Source organism: Alnus glutinosa, chromosome 4, assembly GCF_958979055.1.
Source record: "Alnus glutinosa chromosome 4, dhAlnGlut1.1, whole genome shotgun sequence".
Classification (NCBI taxonomy): Eukaryota; Viridiplantae; Streptophyta; class Magnoliopsida; order Fagales; family Betulaceae; genus Alnus; species Alnus glutinosa.
In genome coordinates this window covers 16064454-16079503 of record NC_084889.1, presented here as the reverse complement: position 1 = coordinate 16079503, position 15050 = coordinate 16064454, and the positions used below count along the sequence as shown (strand labels likewise).

Genomic DNA, 15050 nt, shown 5'->3' with positions numbered 1-15050 from the left:
CTGGTATATATTTATGGTGTTATAATATTATTGAGATAATAATATTAACAATGAAACGAACTAGACTCAAAACAGACTTATATTATACCCTAATGAGTTAAATTAAAATGATAAAAATCCGATGCGAAAATATCTATTTAAAAATATTCACAGATATAATATCTAAAGATACTTTTATGAAAACTTAATTATTAATGCTCCGTTTGTTTCGGCGTAAAATGATTTCGGCATTTTATGGTGTTTGGTAGGGGTGAAAATAATGATCAACGAAAATCATTTTCGGTTTGGTCGTAAAAGCTTATTTAATTTTTGGAAAACGATTTACAATTTTAAAAACCATAAATCGTTTTCTGAAATTAAATTCTTGGTCCTTGCATGCATGTTTGATATCTGATTGCCGGAATCTAGCAATAGTCGGTCGTCGGAATCCAGGCGACGCCTGAATCTGGCAACATCCGGCCACCGAAATACTGACTGCGCCGGACTCCAGCGACTTCCGGCCTCCGTCGCCAAATGCCAGAGGACCAGATTCCGGCCTAAACTAGTTGGAATCCGGCCGGATTCGGTAGGATTTGGCCAAAATGGTCTGGATCCGGCTGGATCTAACCGGATCCGGAGGATTCTGGCTATTTTGGCCGGATCCGGCCAAACATGTTTGTCGGAATCCGGCAACGTCCGTGCAACGGTGATCGGACGTTGCCGGATTCCAACGACAGTTGCATTTTCGCCTTTTATGATTTTTTCGTGCGTACCAAACGCTGAAAAATATTTTTGAAAAAATTATTTTTTTCTAAAAATAATTTTGTCGAAAATATTTTACGACGAAAACCATTTTACGTCGAAACAAACGAAGCATAAGTTTCATACTAAATATCCCACAAAACTTAACTTAACTTTACAATTAAATTTTGTATGAAAATATCTTTGTCATATATTTTTGGGATAATTGTACCGTTGGTCCCTGTGGTATGCCATAATTATTTTTCACTCCCTATGGTTTAAAAAGTTCATGGAAGGTCCCTGTGCTATGTAATAATTACAAATCGATCCCTAGCGTCAAATTCTGTTAAATTTTTTAACAGATTCCGTCAAATACTACATCAGTGCCACGTGTCGCCAATAAGATGACGACACGTGTCCATCTTAATAAAAAATATAAATTTATTAATAAATAAATATATATACTTATTTTTTTAAAAAAAATTAAAATTCAAAAAAAGAAAAAGAAAAAAGAAAAAGCAACAAGGGGTGGCCGCCAGGGGTGGCGCGCGGCCACCCCCAGTGGCCGGGGGTGGCGCACAACCACTCCAAAAAATAAGTATTTTTATTTATTTTTTAATAAATTTATATTTTTTTTATTAAGATAGACACGTGTCGCAATCTTATTGGCGACACGTAGCGCTGACGTGTAGAGCTAACAGATTTCGTCAAAATGGTGGACGAAAAATCGACCCAGAGAGTAAAACGTAACTATTGAATAGCACAGGGACTTCCATGAACTTTTTAAACCATAGAGAATAAAAAATAATTATAGCATACCACATTGGTTATCCTATATTTTTATATAATCCGAACCAGTCTCTCTCTCTTCAGTTCACTACACCCGATCCTTCTTGCTTTTCTTTCTTATTTTTCTTCTTCCTTCCTCTTTGTTTCTTCTTCTTTCCTGCTCTTCATTTTTCTTTTTCTTCGCCTTCTCGCCCGAGTACACAGACAGAGAAATCAGAGAGCTGAGAGCGAGAGAGTGAGACTTAGAGGGAGACTTGAGAGAACAGAGAGATCGAGAGAGATGAGAAGAGAGATCAGTAGGGCGAGAGAGAGAGAGAAAACACGATCGAGAGAGAGAGAGAGAGGGCCGATAGTGGAGGACCCAGACCGAACCGGAGAAGAGAGAACCAGGGGAGGCCGGTCCTCCATGGGTCGCCGGAGGACGCGACTTCCGACGGCCTGGAGCGCGACTTCCGGTGGGTGAGCTGGGTCGGCGAGGCAGAGCCGATTTCCGGCGGAACGGAGGTGCGATTTTCGGTGGGCGACGCCGGTGAGCAAGCTGGGTTTGCAATGGGTGATTTCCAGCGACTTGAGGCGATTTCCAGCAAGTGACATGGCAGAGACCCATGAAGCCGATTCCGCTATTCTCTCGGTGGATTTTCTGTGAAAATCCCCAAAGGTAAACCCCAATGATTTTATAAGATAAATTGGAAGTTGGTTTTATGTGGATTTTTGTCAAGTTGAACTGATTCCTCTGTTTTCCTTTAATCGACCGGTACTGATTCTTGATCGATCGTGTGTTTTGGCCGATCTCTGTTGTGAATACATGTGGGTTGATAATTGTGGGTGTTTTAGGATCTGTATGGCTGATTGTGTGATGGGTTTCTTCTTGTTCGTTCATGGCTGTTTGGGTATTAATTTTCTGATTATGTGTATGTGATTCGGTTAAGCTTTGAAATCACTGACTTTTGGTTGGGGTTAGCTGAGCCGTGTGAGTGTTTTAGATTTTCCTCTGATTTGGGTTGTGTTTGGGTAAGCCACAGTTGAGGGGTTTTGAAACCAAAGTATGTTTTTCTGATTTCGGTCATCAACCCAGTTTAGTTGTAATGATCTGAACATGAGTACTTGTATTGAATTTGGTGGTATACCCGATTGTGTGTGTGTGTGTGTGTGTGTCGTATATGATTTTAGTTGTTGATTAGCCTTGAGGCCTATTTACCTGTTTTGAGATGTTCTCTATTTTGTGAAGATTCGGCTGACTATGTGTATATGTAAATTGAGTGTGTTGATGAGTTGATGGTCTACTGTTCTTCACTAGTGTAGAGTGGGTGTTTCTGACCGAAAGCTTGGGGGAGATTTTATGGTTTTGGTTCTTGTATTTGGGGAATACGATTGAGATGTTTTGGTGCTAAATTATACATGTTATTGGATAAGTGTCCCCTGCTTCGATTATGTTATCTCTTGGTGTTGATTAATGTTATCTCGACCTTTGGTGTTTGGTGTTAGATACGAATTCACTGGCTGTGGTTGATTAGTCTATATTCTGAAATTGGGTATTTATCATGGTTTCAGAATTTTGATTATAAGCTTTGTTGTTGGAGTTTTAGTTGTGGGTTGTCTGTGGTTGATTAGTCTATATGTTGATTAAATCTGAAATTAAAGCTTGGTTGATAATGATCAAGGAATTATAATTTTGAATATGATTTCTGTGATTGTGAATTAAACTGCAAATTCTGTAGTACTGTTTTGTATTGAATGAGTAACTATAAGTTAACATTTTAAAACTTTTAAATTGGTTAAAGTATTGATTTTATGTTGTAAATCAAAAGTGGAAGTGCAATGTTAAAATTGGTATTTTTAATAGAACCAAGTGTTGGTGTATTATGGTTGAAAGCTTTTAAAATTGGCGACGTGATATTTATATCTTGCTTGAAATACGTATAGGTTTCTTGTTAGCTCATTTATTTATGCTTTAGAAATTGAGTTCGGGATTTTGGATTGTACTCAAGTGCTGATTGAAACCTGGATTGAATATTATTTTGATAAGTTATGTGATTTGTAGGAAATACATTTATGTGTGATTAAGGTTCATGTTTAGGCATGAATTTATCAAAGTAATGATATTGACATTCTATGTACATATGTATGTATTTGTTGCAGATGATGAATTGAGACTGCACAAAAGGGCTGTAAGTATAAATTACTTACTGAGGGTAGTACTGGATTTCAATAATGTTATGTTTATGTTTTATTTTAATTGGATGCGTGTGAATGATTATTGCATACTAAAATAATAAATCTATTAATATTGGAAAAAAACGGCTCCCAAAGGTTCGTGATAGAGATGTGTTTGAATCGGAAATCATAATAATCATATTGATTAGAACGGCATTCAAATTACTAGAGGAGGGAGGTCTCTAATAGTACGAAAATATGTTAAGAAAAAGTAATGTAGGGGGAATGTGCCCCGAGGATAGCCGCTAATCGCATAATGGTTTATGTGAGTGGAGCGAAAGAACTAAATTGAACTGTTTAAGACTCTGCATATAAGATTATCATCGCATCATTATGTTATCTCTGTCCTTAAATAACACATAATACATTATATTATTGAATGACAGTTAACTCACTTATAGGACTATGGGGTTGTGGTAATGACCACCATCTCATAGATGATTGCGCAGGTTCTGAAGATTATGGATTGAATTAATTGCTAGCTTAAGAGTTCTAAAGTTAATGTAGTTAGGTTTTAGTGCTTTGTACTTATCAATATTTGTACTATTTTGTACGTAACATATTTAGGAATTTACTTGTATTTAGTAAACTTTCCATGTATGTTTTTGTGTCATTTGTGACACGTATTTCGCTATAATGAGTGTAAAGGACTTTAATGAATGTCTTGAGGAACTTCAGTCAGCTCAATGTATTGTGTTATAATTCCTAAGTTTGTATGTAAAAAATTATGTTTCACTGCTATTTTTCTAACTCTGATGACGTTGTAATGTCAAGTGCAAAAATTAAAATTTTCACTTATGCTTTTTTGTAAAAGGTGGGTCATTACATCCCCAGTCCCCACTAAGCAGAGCACGCATTTTTGGTTTTGCTCACAATGGTGAGGTCCTCCACGACCACAATGACGTCATTTCCAACGATATAGCTCAAAGGACTACACGCACAGCCTCATCCACTACTCTGTCGCTGTAAGGGATCACACCACACTGTCCCGACTCGTTCCCACCATGCTCAAACTCGCTGATCTGGATAGGAACCACACCGAGTCCGACTCCCACGCTCAGGAGTGACTCAGCAACCAGATCTCCTTTGTCCTCAACCGCCACGACGTGCCAGTGACCAAATCTCCTCTCTTCCTATCTCTCTTTCTCTATAGCCAGCTAGTATGCGTGGGTTGCTAGATTTCTGGCCGAATCTCTGTTGAAAGTATATGTTTGGGTCAAGTTGCCTTTTTTTTTTTTCTTCCTTACTGCAAGACAGTTTTTCTTTCTTTGTTTTCCAAGTTGTATCAATTCTTGATTAAATTTTAGATTGCAATTTTATATTTTTTTTCAAACGTAACGGTTTTAGATGGTTTTTTATTTTATTTTATTTTATTTATTTTTAGGTAACTTTGAGGGTGAGTATGGATGGAGATGGATGTGGAAGAAGTGGAACATAAAAGAAGTGCCAAAATGTGAATCTGAGGTTGTGTGCATGCAAAATTTGGTAGGTTATGGATGCAGTGAGTTGGAAGAGAGAATTAAGAAAGCTGAATCGAAGTGCATTGCGTTGGAATTGGATATTCAAAGAAAGAAGAGGGAGTATGAATCGCTCAAGACCAAATTTAAGGCATTGGAAGTTAACAAGCTTGCAATTGAGGATGGACTTAAGGTATTGAAGAGGGAGACTGCTGAACTTAAAAAGCGTGTTAGCAACGTTGAAGGTGAAAGGAAGGTTGGTTGTGGAAGAGAGGCATATGGATAGGATTGTCGATCTGACAGAGGAGAATGGGGAGGAAGATGAGATCATTCAGCTTTTGATTGAGAACAAGGTTTTGCAATGGGAGACGAAGAGGGCCGAGAGTGAGGTTGAGGTTTGGAAAGAAATAAATATTAATTCTGGACGAAAATGAAAATAATATAACAAAATTAATTAATTATTAATTCTGGATGGTTTGTCCAAACCGTCAAAAATTTATTTCCCCGATGCTTTTTTCTAGACGGTGTCAACCCGTTCAGAATAAACCGTCAGGTATTGATTCCCGACAGTTTTTCACATGTTCTGGACAGTTTAAAACCGTCTAGAACTATAAGAATTTTTGTAGTGAAAGTTTTGTGCTTGAATTTAATACGCTGTATCATCCGATGGGCCCAACGGTGCAAAATAACAAAAAATTGGGGGGGAGGGGGAAGCTGATTAGAAATTGACAATTTTTTGAGTTGCCCATACAAGATTGGAGGAATGCAACTCCGTAGAAAAATGAAAATCCTCGGGCTGCCCTGATGGTATTCACATATTGTCGGTATTCACTTTAGTTTGTTAAGTTTCCAACTTTTCACGGATCACTTTTTGTTTTTGTTTTCGGTGGAAAGTTAATTTGAAGATGGGCTCCAGTTTCAATTAAAGATAATGTAAAGAAGACTTGACTACGAATACATCACGTAAAGGAAAGACTACAGTGACTAGAAGACATTTAAGCTTAAGACTTTAGTTTGTAAGTTTCCAACTTTTCAAATATCACTTTTTTTTGTTTTTATCTGTATTGGACTAGTTGAGATAAAGACATTTAAGTTTATGTGCTCTGCTATAGTGTGTTGTAGAGGTATTTTCCCTTGTGCAGCGTGATAGCTATATATATATATATATATATATATATATATATATATATATATATATATATATATATATATATATATATATATATATATATATATCTATATATATATATAATCAAATGCAAGATTGTGAAGCACTCACGTTACAACATTTGGTAGCCTTCAATATATGTATAGGTCATTGAATTGACGCCGAAAAACCACCTAATAATTGATGCGAAAACGCTCGAATTATTGGTTTAAGGATCGATGTTTAAACATTTATTTCTAACTATCTTTTGAATAATAAATATGTAGACTAGGGCCCAAAAAAAAATAAACAAAGACGCACGAAGCATGAATTTGCTGGAAATAATTTTTTTTTTTTTTTTTGGATGGTACAAAAAAATTCTTGTTGAAGTAAAGTAATATCAATTAGAAAATTAACAATTAAATAAATAATTAATTAGTTGAAAATATTCTTCTTGATATTAGACCATGCATATTAATCCGAAATAATAATAAAAATAAATATGGTACAAGAGATTAAAATTAAAGCAAGGAAATATCTCACAATGCTATAGAATCACGTACGCAAACGCGTTGTCCTTAAAGGTTGACTCATGCCTCCCGGAGCATATAACTTGTTGGTACAGTTTTCTGGTATGGTGTGAATCTGCACGTTCCTTTGATGTTCTTCACGCCTCTCAATAATTCTGCAAAACAACAAAAACTAGGGATCCTTCCGGGGGTCCCGCTTTGATGCCTAAGTTAGCTTCTATGAGAAAATAATGTTCTATACATAAAATTCTGAGTCTTAGTTTATATCTGGGGTATGAGCTTATTTATAGGCAAAGAGGTGGAGTCAAAGCTGGATTAGAATTCCTGCTCCTTGTCGATCTAGAACTGCTGTCAGAGTTCTAATCGAGATCTAGAATTGATGTCAGAGTTCTAATTGGACTCTGATATTTTATTAGACTTCTAATCTGATATCTTTTTAGACTTCTGATCTGATCATTTTTCTTATCTGATTGGACCATAAGTCCTATCCCAATTCTACCAGAGATAGGACTACTGATCAAACTATACTTGGGCTAATTAGAGTCCTATCCCAATTTACTGAGATAACTGATACCTGATTTCCCTGAAGTAGTTGCTAAATGTCTATCTTCTCCTTGGATCGGGTTGAGTGGAATTTATCCCCAACATAACTCGATGCGATTGGTTCTTTTGACACGCAATCTCGCAGGATTAGACTATATCGTCTATCTTCGTTAAGGACGTCATTTCAAGAACGAAGACTAATAGAACATTAACCCTTTGATAAAAGATGATGAATAAGTACAAGCTAGCCACACTTAGATGACTAGAATATAATTTAATGGCTGTAGAAAAGAAATTCATGAAGGAACAAATTAAAATATATATGTCGATCGATGGACGCTGATCAACTTAACTTTGAGCCAAAGAAAAGTAGTATATATATATAAAATGCTCATCGGCAATGGGTCGAACATTCCAGGCCTAGCTAGATCATCCGTTGGTAGTCTCCCAGGTGACGATTTATATGTATATATGTTAGTTTCACTCGATCATATATATATATATATATATATCGTAGCTCGATCGCCGCTATTTTTCATATTAACGACTTATTAAAGAATTAACTTAATTATTAACAAGTGTTTAAATAATTTGTTAAGAAGTTTTACATGCATGCAACTACATTTCTAAAATGACATGTTTTCATGAGTTTTTGAAATCTGAAATTTGTGTTCGGTACATGCATGTTGCATGGCATGCATGATTTCTTTCAGTTTTTCCTAAATGTAATATTCCATCTGTTGTAAATTAAGAATGCTTATTGGGATCGAGGTAGGTCCACTTGTTACTTATCAAAAAAGAAATGGGAGGGAGGTCACTTGATTGTTGCTTGCTTGCATTAATGTTGTTGCAGTGCTTTTAACGGAAAACTTTATTTATAACTCTCGAGCTTTCATTACTTTTATTAAAATGTATTCAAATTTTAAAAAGTGTCAATTTAGGGTATCCATTTCTCAATTCAACTATCCGTTAGAATTTTTTCGTTAAGTCTTATCAAAATTCTCAAAATATCTATGTGTTTATTTTTTATTTTTTTAAAAAAAATTATAAATTTTTGGGGTAATTACCTTTTCCCCCCATGAACTACCGGCCAGTGTCATTTTGCCCCCACGAACTACCCTTTCGACCAAAATAGAGCATCCAACTACCAATTTGACACCGTTTGCCCCCTTCTGTCAGTCAGACCCGTTATATCCGACGGTCAACTGCTCACGTGCATGTCAAGTGCCGTCTACCCCATTTTTATTCCGAAAATGCCCTCCGGTACGATTAAAGGCGAGAATACCCTTTTTAGCATGGAATACCTCAAATGCTCTTGAATTTTGTTTCATTCTACCCTAATCTGCGCCGCACACTTCACTATTTTCGAATTCAAACCACACTTCACTTTGAACACTGAAAACCCTAGAACAACATTCAATCCTCACGCAATCTTCGAACATCAAAATCAGCCTATAACAACTACCAATCTGCTACAAGTAACTCTGTTTGTTGGAGATTTTCGGAATTGTAAGTACTTTTTATTTAATTTGTTTGTTTTCATTGTCTCTGATCAGTGACCTGTTGCTTTGTTATTGTTGATTTCTTTTTGTTGTTATTTGTTGGTAGTACCCGATAGATTTGCTACTTGGGATTTGGTTTTATTTGTTTAGGGTTTCCTCTTTGCCCTAAGTGGTCCCGCAGTGGTCGGCCCTTTGTCGGTCAGTGGTTCTTTTTTTTTTTTTTTTTTTGTTCGGAAGTGGTCCCCTTTGTTACTTTGTTCCCCTTTGTGTGTTAAAGTTCACCAATTTTCCCCTGAAGTGGTCCCCTTGGTTCCCCATTTGTTTGTTGTGTGTGTTTTGAAATTGTTTAGGGTTTTGTGATCGTTGGGTGTGTTTTCAAATTGTTTTCCATGAAGTGGTCCCGAATGTTGGGTGTAAGGTTTCTTCAGTACATACATTATGAAATTCGCCTCTTATCAAACATGGTATTTGGTCAAACACGGTATATGGTATAATATAACTAAATTAAATTGTTTAAATTGTTTTCCATAAAAACTGCTTCCCAATTATGTGAAATTAAAATTTTTGAATGAACTATTGAATTAAAATCAGACAAAAAAAGATAAAAAATATTTGGCCACATATATAGAGTAATATGCCAAACTTGTAGAAAATGAGATCTGGAACTAGGAAAATAATGGAATTTTTTTCTCTTTAAGTATTTAGTAGCATTATTAGTTGTCATTTGAGATTATGGGAAATTTGGTAAGCTTTGACTGAATAGTTTAAAAAAAGTAAGTAATATCCAAATTGAAATAGAGATAAAAAGATACAGCAAAGTAGAAAAAACCCACTACGTGCAGATGTGAAATAGCATGGCATTAGTTGATTTGACTTCATTGTTCAGAAGTGACCGTGAAACTCTTTGTTAAAATGTTTATGACCTATAAACTTCTAAGTTTTCGAAATAAAATTTAAAATTTAAAACTCAATTCAGTGTTTGTATGTTTTATGTGCAGTGTCAATCAATCCTATCACTTGAACAATGGCAAACAACGATGTCATTTTTAGGGTTCATTACGGGGGCCGGTTTGATCGGCGATACAAATGCACCTATGTTGGAGGGCAAATAGGGTTGTATGAAGAGTCGTATGACCTAGATTATTTGTCTTTTTTTGAGATCGAAACAGTAGCTGGAAAATTTGGATACGAACCAGGTGACCTGGTGTACTATCGAATACCCGGAAGAGAATTAGATGATGGGTTGGTTTTATTAACATCTGATGAGGATGTCTCCAGAATGGCCGAGGTCTTATTAGGCCATACACTTGTATTACTGTACACGGTGTCTTTTGCAGATGCTGGTACTGAAGTAGGGGCAAATGAGGGTGAGGGTGAGGGTGAGGGTGAAGATATTGTGGAAAGTGGTAATGAGGAAAGGAGGTTGAAGGTTGTAAATGATCCATACTGGCATGCATTGATGAGTGACGATGACGATGCATGGGATGGGGCTGATGAACCAGAAGCTGGTGGTTCAAAACGTGATGATGATTATAGTCCTCATTTTGATGATGAGGGTGATACTGATGAGGAGGATGGTGGTCATGGGGAGGGTAGCCATGAAAAGGCAGCTGATGTTGGTGGTTTAAGTGGTTCGGCTACTATGTTGGATGATGAGGAAGAGGATGAGGTATCCTCTAACTTAGCTAGAAGTGATATCCTCGTAACTCCCCCTAAAAGTGATGAGGAGTATGAGGCGAGTAGTTGCCCTAAGTGTGTTACTAGGGTTTCCCAGTTTCAGGATGTGGACATGGAAGACCCACATTTGGATGTTGGCATGTCATTTGAATCTGCTGCTCAATTCAGGAAAGCTGTGAGAGAATACAATTTGTTTAGGGGTAAGGATGTTGTGTTCACAAAAAATGATGGGGATCGGGTTATTGGAGTTTGTAAGAGTAGGCCCAAGGGTTGTCCTTGGAGAGTTTATGGTTCACTGGTTACGGGTGAGAGAACTTTTATGCTTAAGTCACTGAACCCTAAACACCAGTGTACACGATGTTACAAGTCTTCGATTGTAACGTCTAGATGGATTGCAGACAGAATGACCCACAAATTTAGGACACAGCCAAACTATCCAATTGCAGCTCTCTTTGATGATGTAAAAAGGAAATGGAATGTGGATGTTACTCCTAGACAACTGTACAGGGCCAGGGTTAAGGCGAAAGAACAGGTAGAAGGTAAGCACAAGGAACAGTACAAGCGGCTATGGGATTATTGTGCAACAGTAAGACAAATGAATAGAGGGAGTACACTGTTGATGAAAGTTGAAAGGCCTACGTTAGACGTCCCACCTACTTTTCAAAGGTTGTATATGTCTTTGGCAGCATGCAAGGAGGGTTTTAAAAGGGCTTGTAGGCCCGTGATAGGTGTTGACGGCTGCTTCCTTAAGGGACATTTCGGGGGGCAATTGTTGGCTGCTGTGGGAAGAGATCCAAACGACAATATTTATCCGATTGCACTGGCTGTGGTTGAAGCTGAAACCAAGGATAGTTGGTCCTGGTTTCTAGAGACTCTAGTGGGGGACCTTGGTCCAAATGGCTGTACTGGGTGGACATTCATTTCTGACAGACAGAAGGTATATTAAAATATTGTCTTTTCATACATTTTCACTTGTGCATTTACTTTCATTGACTCAAATCTCTCTTTATTTATTTTTAATTTGTCTTCTGTTGTTCTTTGCCTAGGGGTTGATACCAAGCTTCGAGGAGGTCCTACCAAGTGCACCGCATCGCATATGTATCTGACACTTATATGCAAACTTTAGGGGTGATGGGCACAAAGGATTGGTGCTAAAAGACAAGTTGTGGAAAGCAGTTGCTGCATATAATTTTTATGGGTATCAAAGGGAAATGGAGGCGCTGAAGAAATTGAGTCCAGCTGCCCATACTTATTTGGAGAAGATTGACCCCCGTACCTGGGCTAGGGCTTTCTTTGACACCACCCCAAAGTGCGACTTGATCATGAACAACTTATGCGAGTGCTTCAACTCATACATCATCCATGCCCGAGACAAGCCAATCATTACCATGCTGGAGATGATTAGGAAGAAGTTGATGAGGCGATACCAGAAGAAGAGGCAAGGAATAAGGGAGTATGTCGGGGAATGGTGCCCGAAGATATTGGCAAAGTTAGACCAATGTGGAAAGGATGCTGCAGAGTGTAATTCAACTTATGCTGGGGATGGAATCTATGAAGTGTTGTGCAGTTATGGCACATTTGTGGTTAGCTTGACGGACCGTGTTTGTGGGTGCAGGCAGTGGGATATGACTGGCATTCCATGCCCACATGCCATCTCAGCCATTTTATATCATTCTGCCAAACCTGAACAGTACCTGCATCCGTATTATAGTGTTGAGAATTACAAAATGACTTATGACCCAATGATATACCCAGTGCCAAGTGAGGACCAATGGGTCAGAACCGGGCAAGATGAGGTTCACCCACCCGTTATTAGAGCTACCCCAGGCCGGCCCAAGAAGCTCCGGAGAAGGGGTCAAGATGAGCCAAGAAACCCACATTGCATGAGGAAGGGTGGTGTAAGCATGAGATGCTCGAAGTGCAGGACAGTTGGCCATAATGCTAGGACTTGCCCTAGGAGGAAGAGGAAGTCCACTCCAAGCACTGCAACAGAGTTGAACTTAGATGATGTAAGTACATATATCTTAAATACCACTTTTTATTTTTTTATAACAAAAGACAATTGCCAACTTTGTTAATAATTTTCCTAACCTTGGTTGTTTTGTGTCGCAGATTCCTTCTCACCCAATTGCTGATGATTCACAGCCTACGGAATCATCTACAGCTGCACAACCTGTTTCACGGCCCAAAAAGAGAGTTCCACCTACTACTGTTGATGTAGGTATCAGTAACATTTGTTATTTCAAATATATATGTGTTATTTCTAATGACGATGTTACATATGTAGCCTACTTCAACGAAAAGGAGTAAGACAATGGCTCCCTCAATGCATACTCGGGCATCACAAAGAGCAAATTCCACAGCTGTAAGTAAATACAGCTTTCCACCCTATACTTTATATGTAAATAGACTTTGAATTACTAATAAGAATGTGTTGCACAAGCAAAATCTGTTGCTGCAAGGCCTATTAGGAGGTCTGGTAGGTTGATGGCAACATTTAAGGAGCCCGATCCCAACAAAGAGATACCCACTATTGACCTAACATGTGATGATTCACAACCAGCAGTATGCACTCGGGAACCGGCTAGGGCACTCGGAGTTGTCATTCGAGAACCAGTAAGGAAGCCAGCAAGAGTGGTGGTACCAACAGTGGAGAAGGGTATACAAAGAATGGAAGCTAAAAACAAAGGGAAAAAACCAATATGGCAGCCTTGATATGTTTTTATAAACTGTTGTTGGAAATATGATAGTCGACTATGTTGGTTTGTAGTTGGAAATATGATAGTCGACTATGTTGGTTTGTAGTTGGAAACTGTGTTTGGTTTGTTGTTGATAGGAACAGTTTCTTGATGTTGTAGTGGGAAATATGGACTATGTTGGTTTGTTGTTGTTGGAAACAACTTGTTTAGGTTTGAAGGAAAATATGCAGGAACAATACTATGTTTTCTGATTTGTATGTTGGAACCTATTTGTTCAGGTTCCAAAACAGTGTAGTTGGAAACAATTTGGTTTGTTGTTGATAGGAACAATTTTTTGATGTTGTAGTGGGAAATATGGACTATGTTGGTTTGATGTTGTTGGAAACAACTTGTTTAGGTTTGAAGGAAAATATGCAGGAACAATGCTATGTTTTCTGATTTGAAATTATGCAAAAATGCCAAAATGTTATGTTGATGATGCCAAAATGCTAAGTTGTACAGGAAACTATTTGTTCAAGTTTCGTATGTTTGAAGTATAGGTCAGTATTTTAGCATATGTACAAGGAATAATGAATCAAATTGGGGTTGTCAAAAATCTATTTTGATGATACCAAATTTCATGCCAGAAAATTATACACATTTTTTACATTTTCGAAAAGAGGGAGACAAACATTACAAGTACACTACACATTACGAAGTTTACCAATACACTAGTTACAAGGTTTCAAAGTTACAAATACACTAATCATTACAAACATATTAGTCATTACAATTTTTCAAGGTAGCCGTTTGTAGGACATATGTCCTTGACTGACACCATAAAAGTTGCCCCAAAACAAAGCTAAGAAGACAACAAAAAAAACCCAAGAAAATGCCAAAATTCGACTATTTGTCTTTGCAATTTTCACTTGCATGTCATATCGAATTGCTTCGATCTCTAGCTTGGCCTTCAATTCTACAACTTCCTTGTTCAGCATAGCGTGCCTGTGTTGCACACGAGTCAATGCTCGTCTAGCATGTTCACACATTTCAGAATCTTTCCATTGGAAGAATCCGCAAGACCGACCAACCTATTCAATTAGAGGTCTCATAAACAAAGTTAGTTTTTCAACGTTAAAAAAAGTTCAATGGAAGGCCAAGTATAATTAAGAGTTGATACCACTTTACTTACTAACATAATTATATTATAGGGGTAATTAATGTGGAAACAAGCATACAATGCAATTATGATACATATAGAAATGATGTACATATTAATCTGGCTCTTTTGGAATTTAAGCATGATCATATCTATAAATTAAAAAAATAGAAATCTAACATACATGACTAAGCTCACTGACCTCTTCTCTTTCGATTTGTTAAGATACAGTACATGCATATCACAAAAAGTGGTGCTTTCAATTTGCTTATCATTTAACCAAACCAAATACAACATAATGCTACTGAAATTATTTACAATGCCAAATAGTGGTGTCATTATTGCTAAAGTCCTCAGCAAATGACGAGAAGAAAGATATTAATGCTCTGATTTCATGAATTATCTAAGAGGTATTCATCATGCAATCATTGTCCGAACACAACTAAATAATAACCAATACCTCATTTCAGGATAATTTAACCAAAAACCACTCGAGCAAAAGAAAGAAAAAACGACCCATTGTCTTCAGTTACCCATTGTCCGAAAACAATAACCCCAAAACAGTTCAGGCAAAAAAAAAAACACCTCATTGTCCAAAAACAGGAAACCAAGGAACAAAAAAAAATAAAAAAAT

General features: G+C 37.2%; 1 long non-coding RNA gene across 1 annotated transcript; it reads left to right on the top strand.

Annotated features, from left to right (window-relative positions):
• The first annotated feature begins 1584 nt into the window (after positions 1-1584).
• LOC133866950 (uncharacterized) lies at positions 1585-5056 on the top strand. Its single transcript, XR_009899950.1, has 3 exons — positions 1585-2167; positions 3649-3677; positions 4538-5056. It is a non-coding gene; the product is annotated as an uncharacterized LOC133866950 (long non-coding RNA).
• Positions 5057-15050: the final 9994 nt, after the last annotated feature.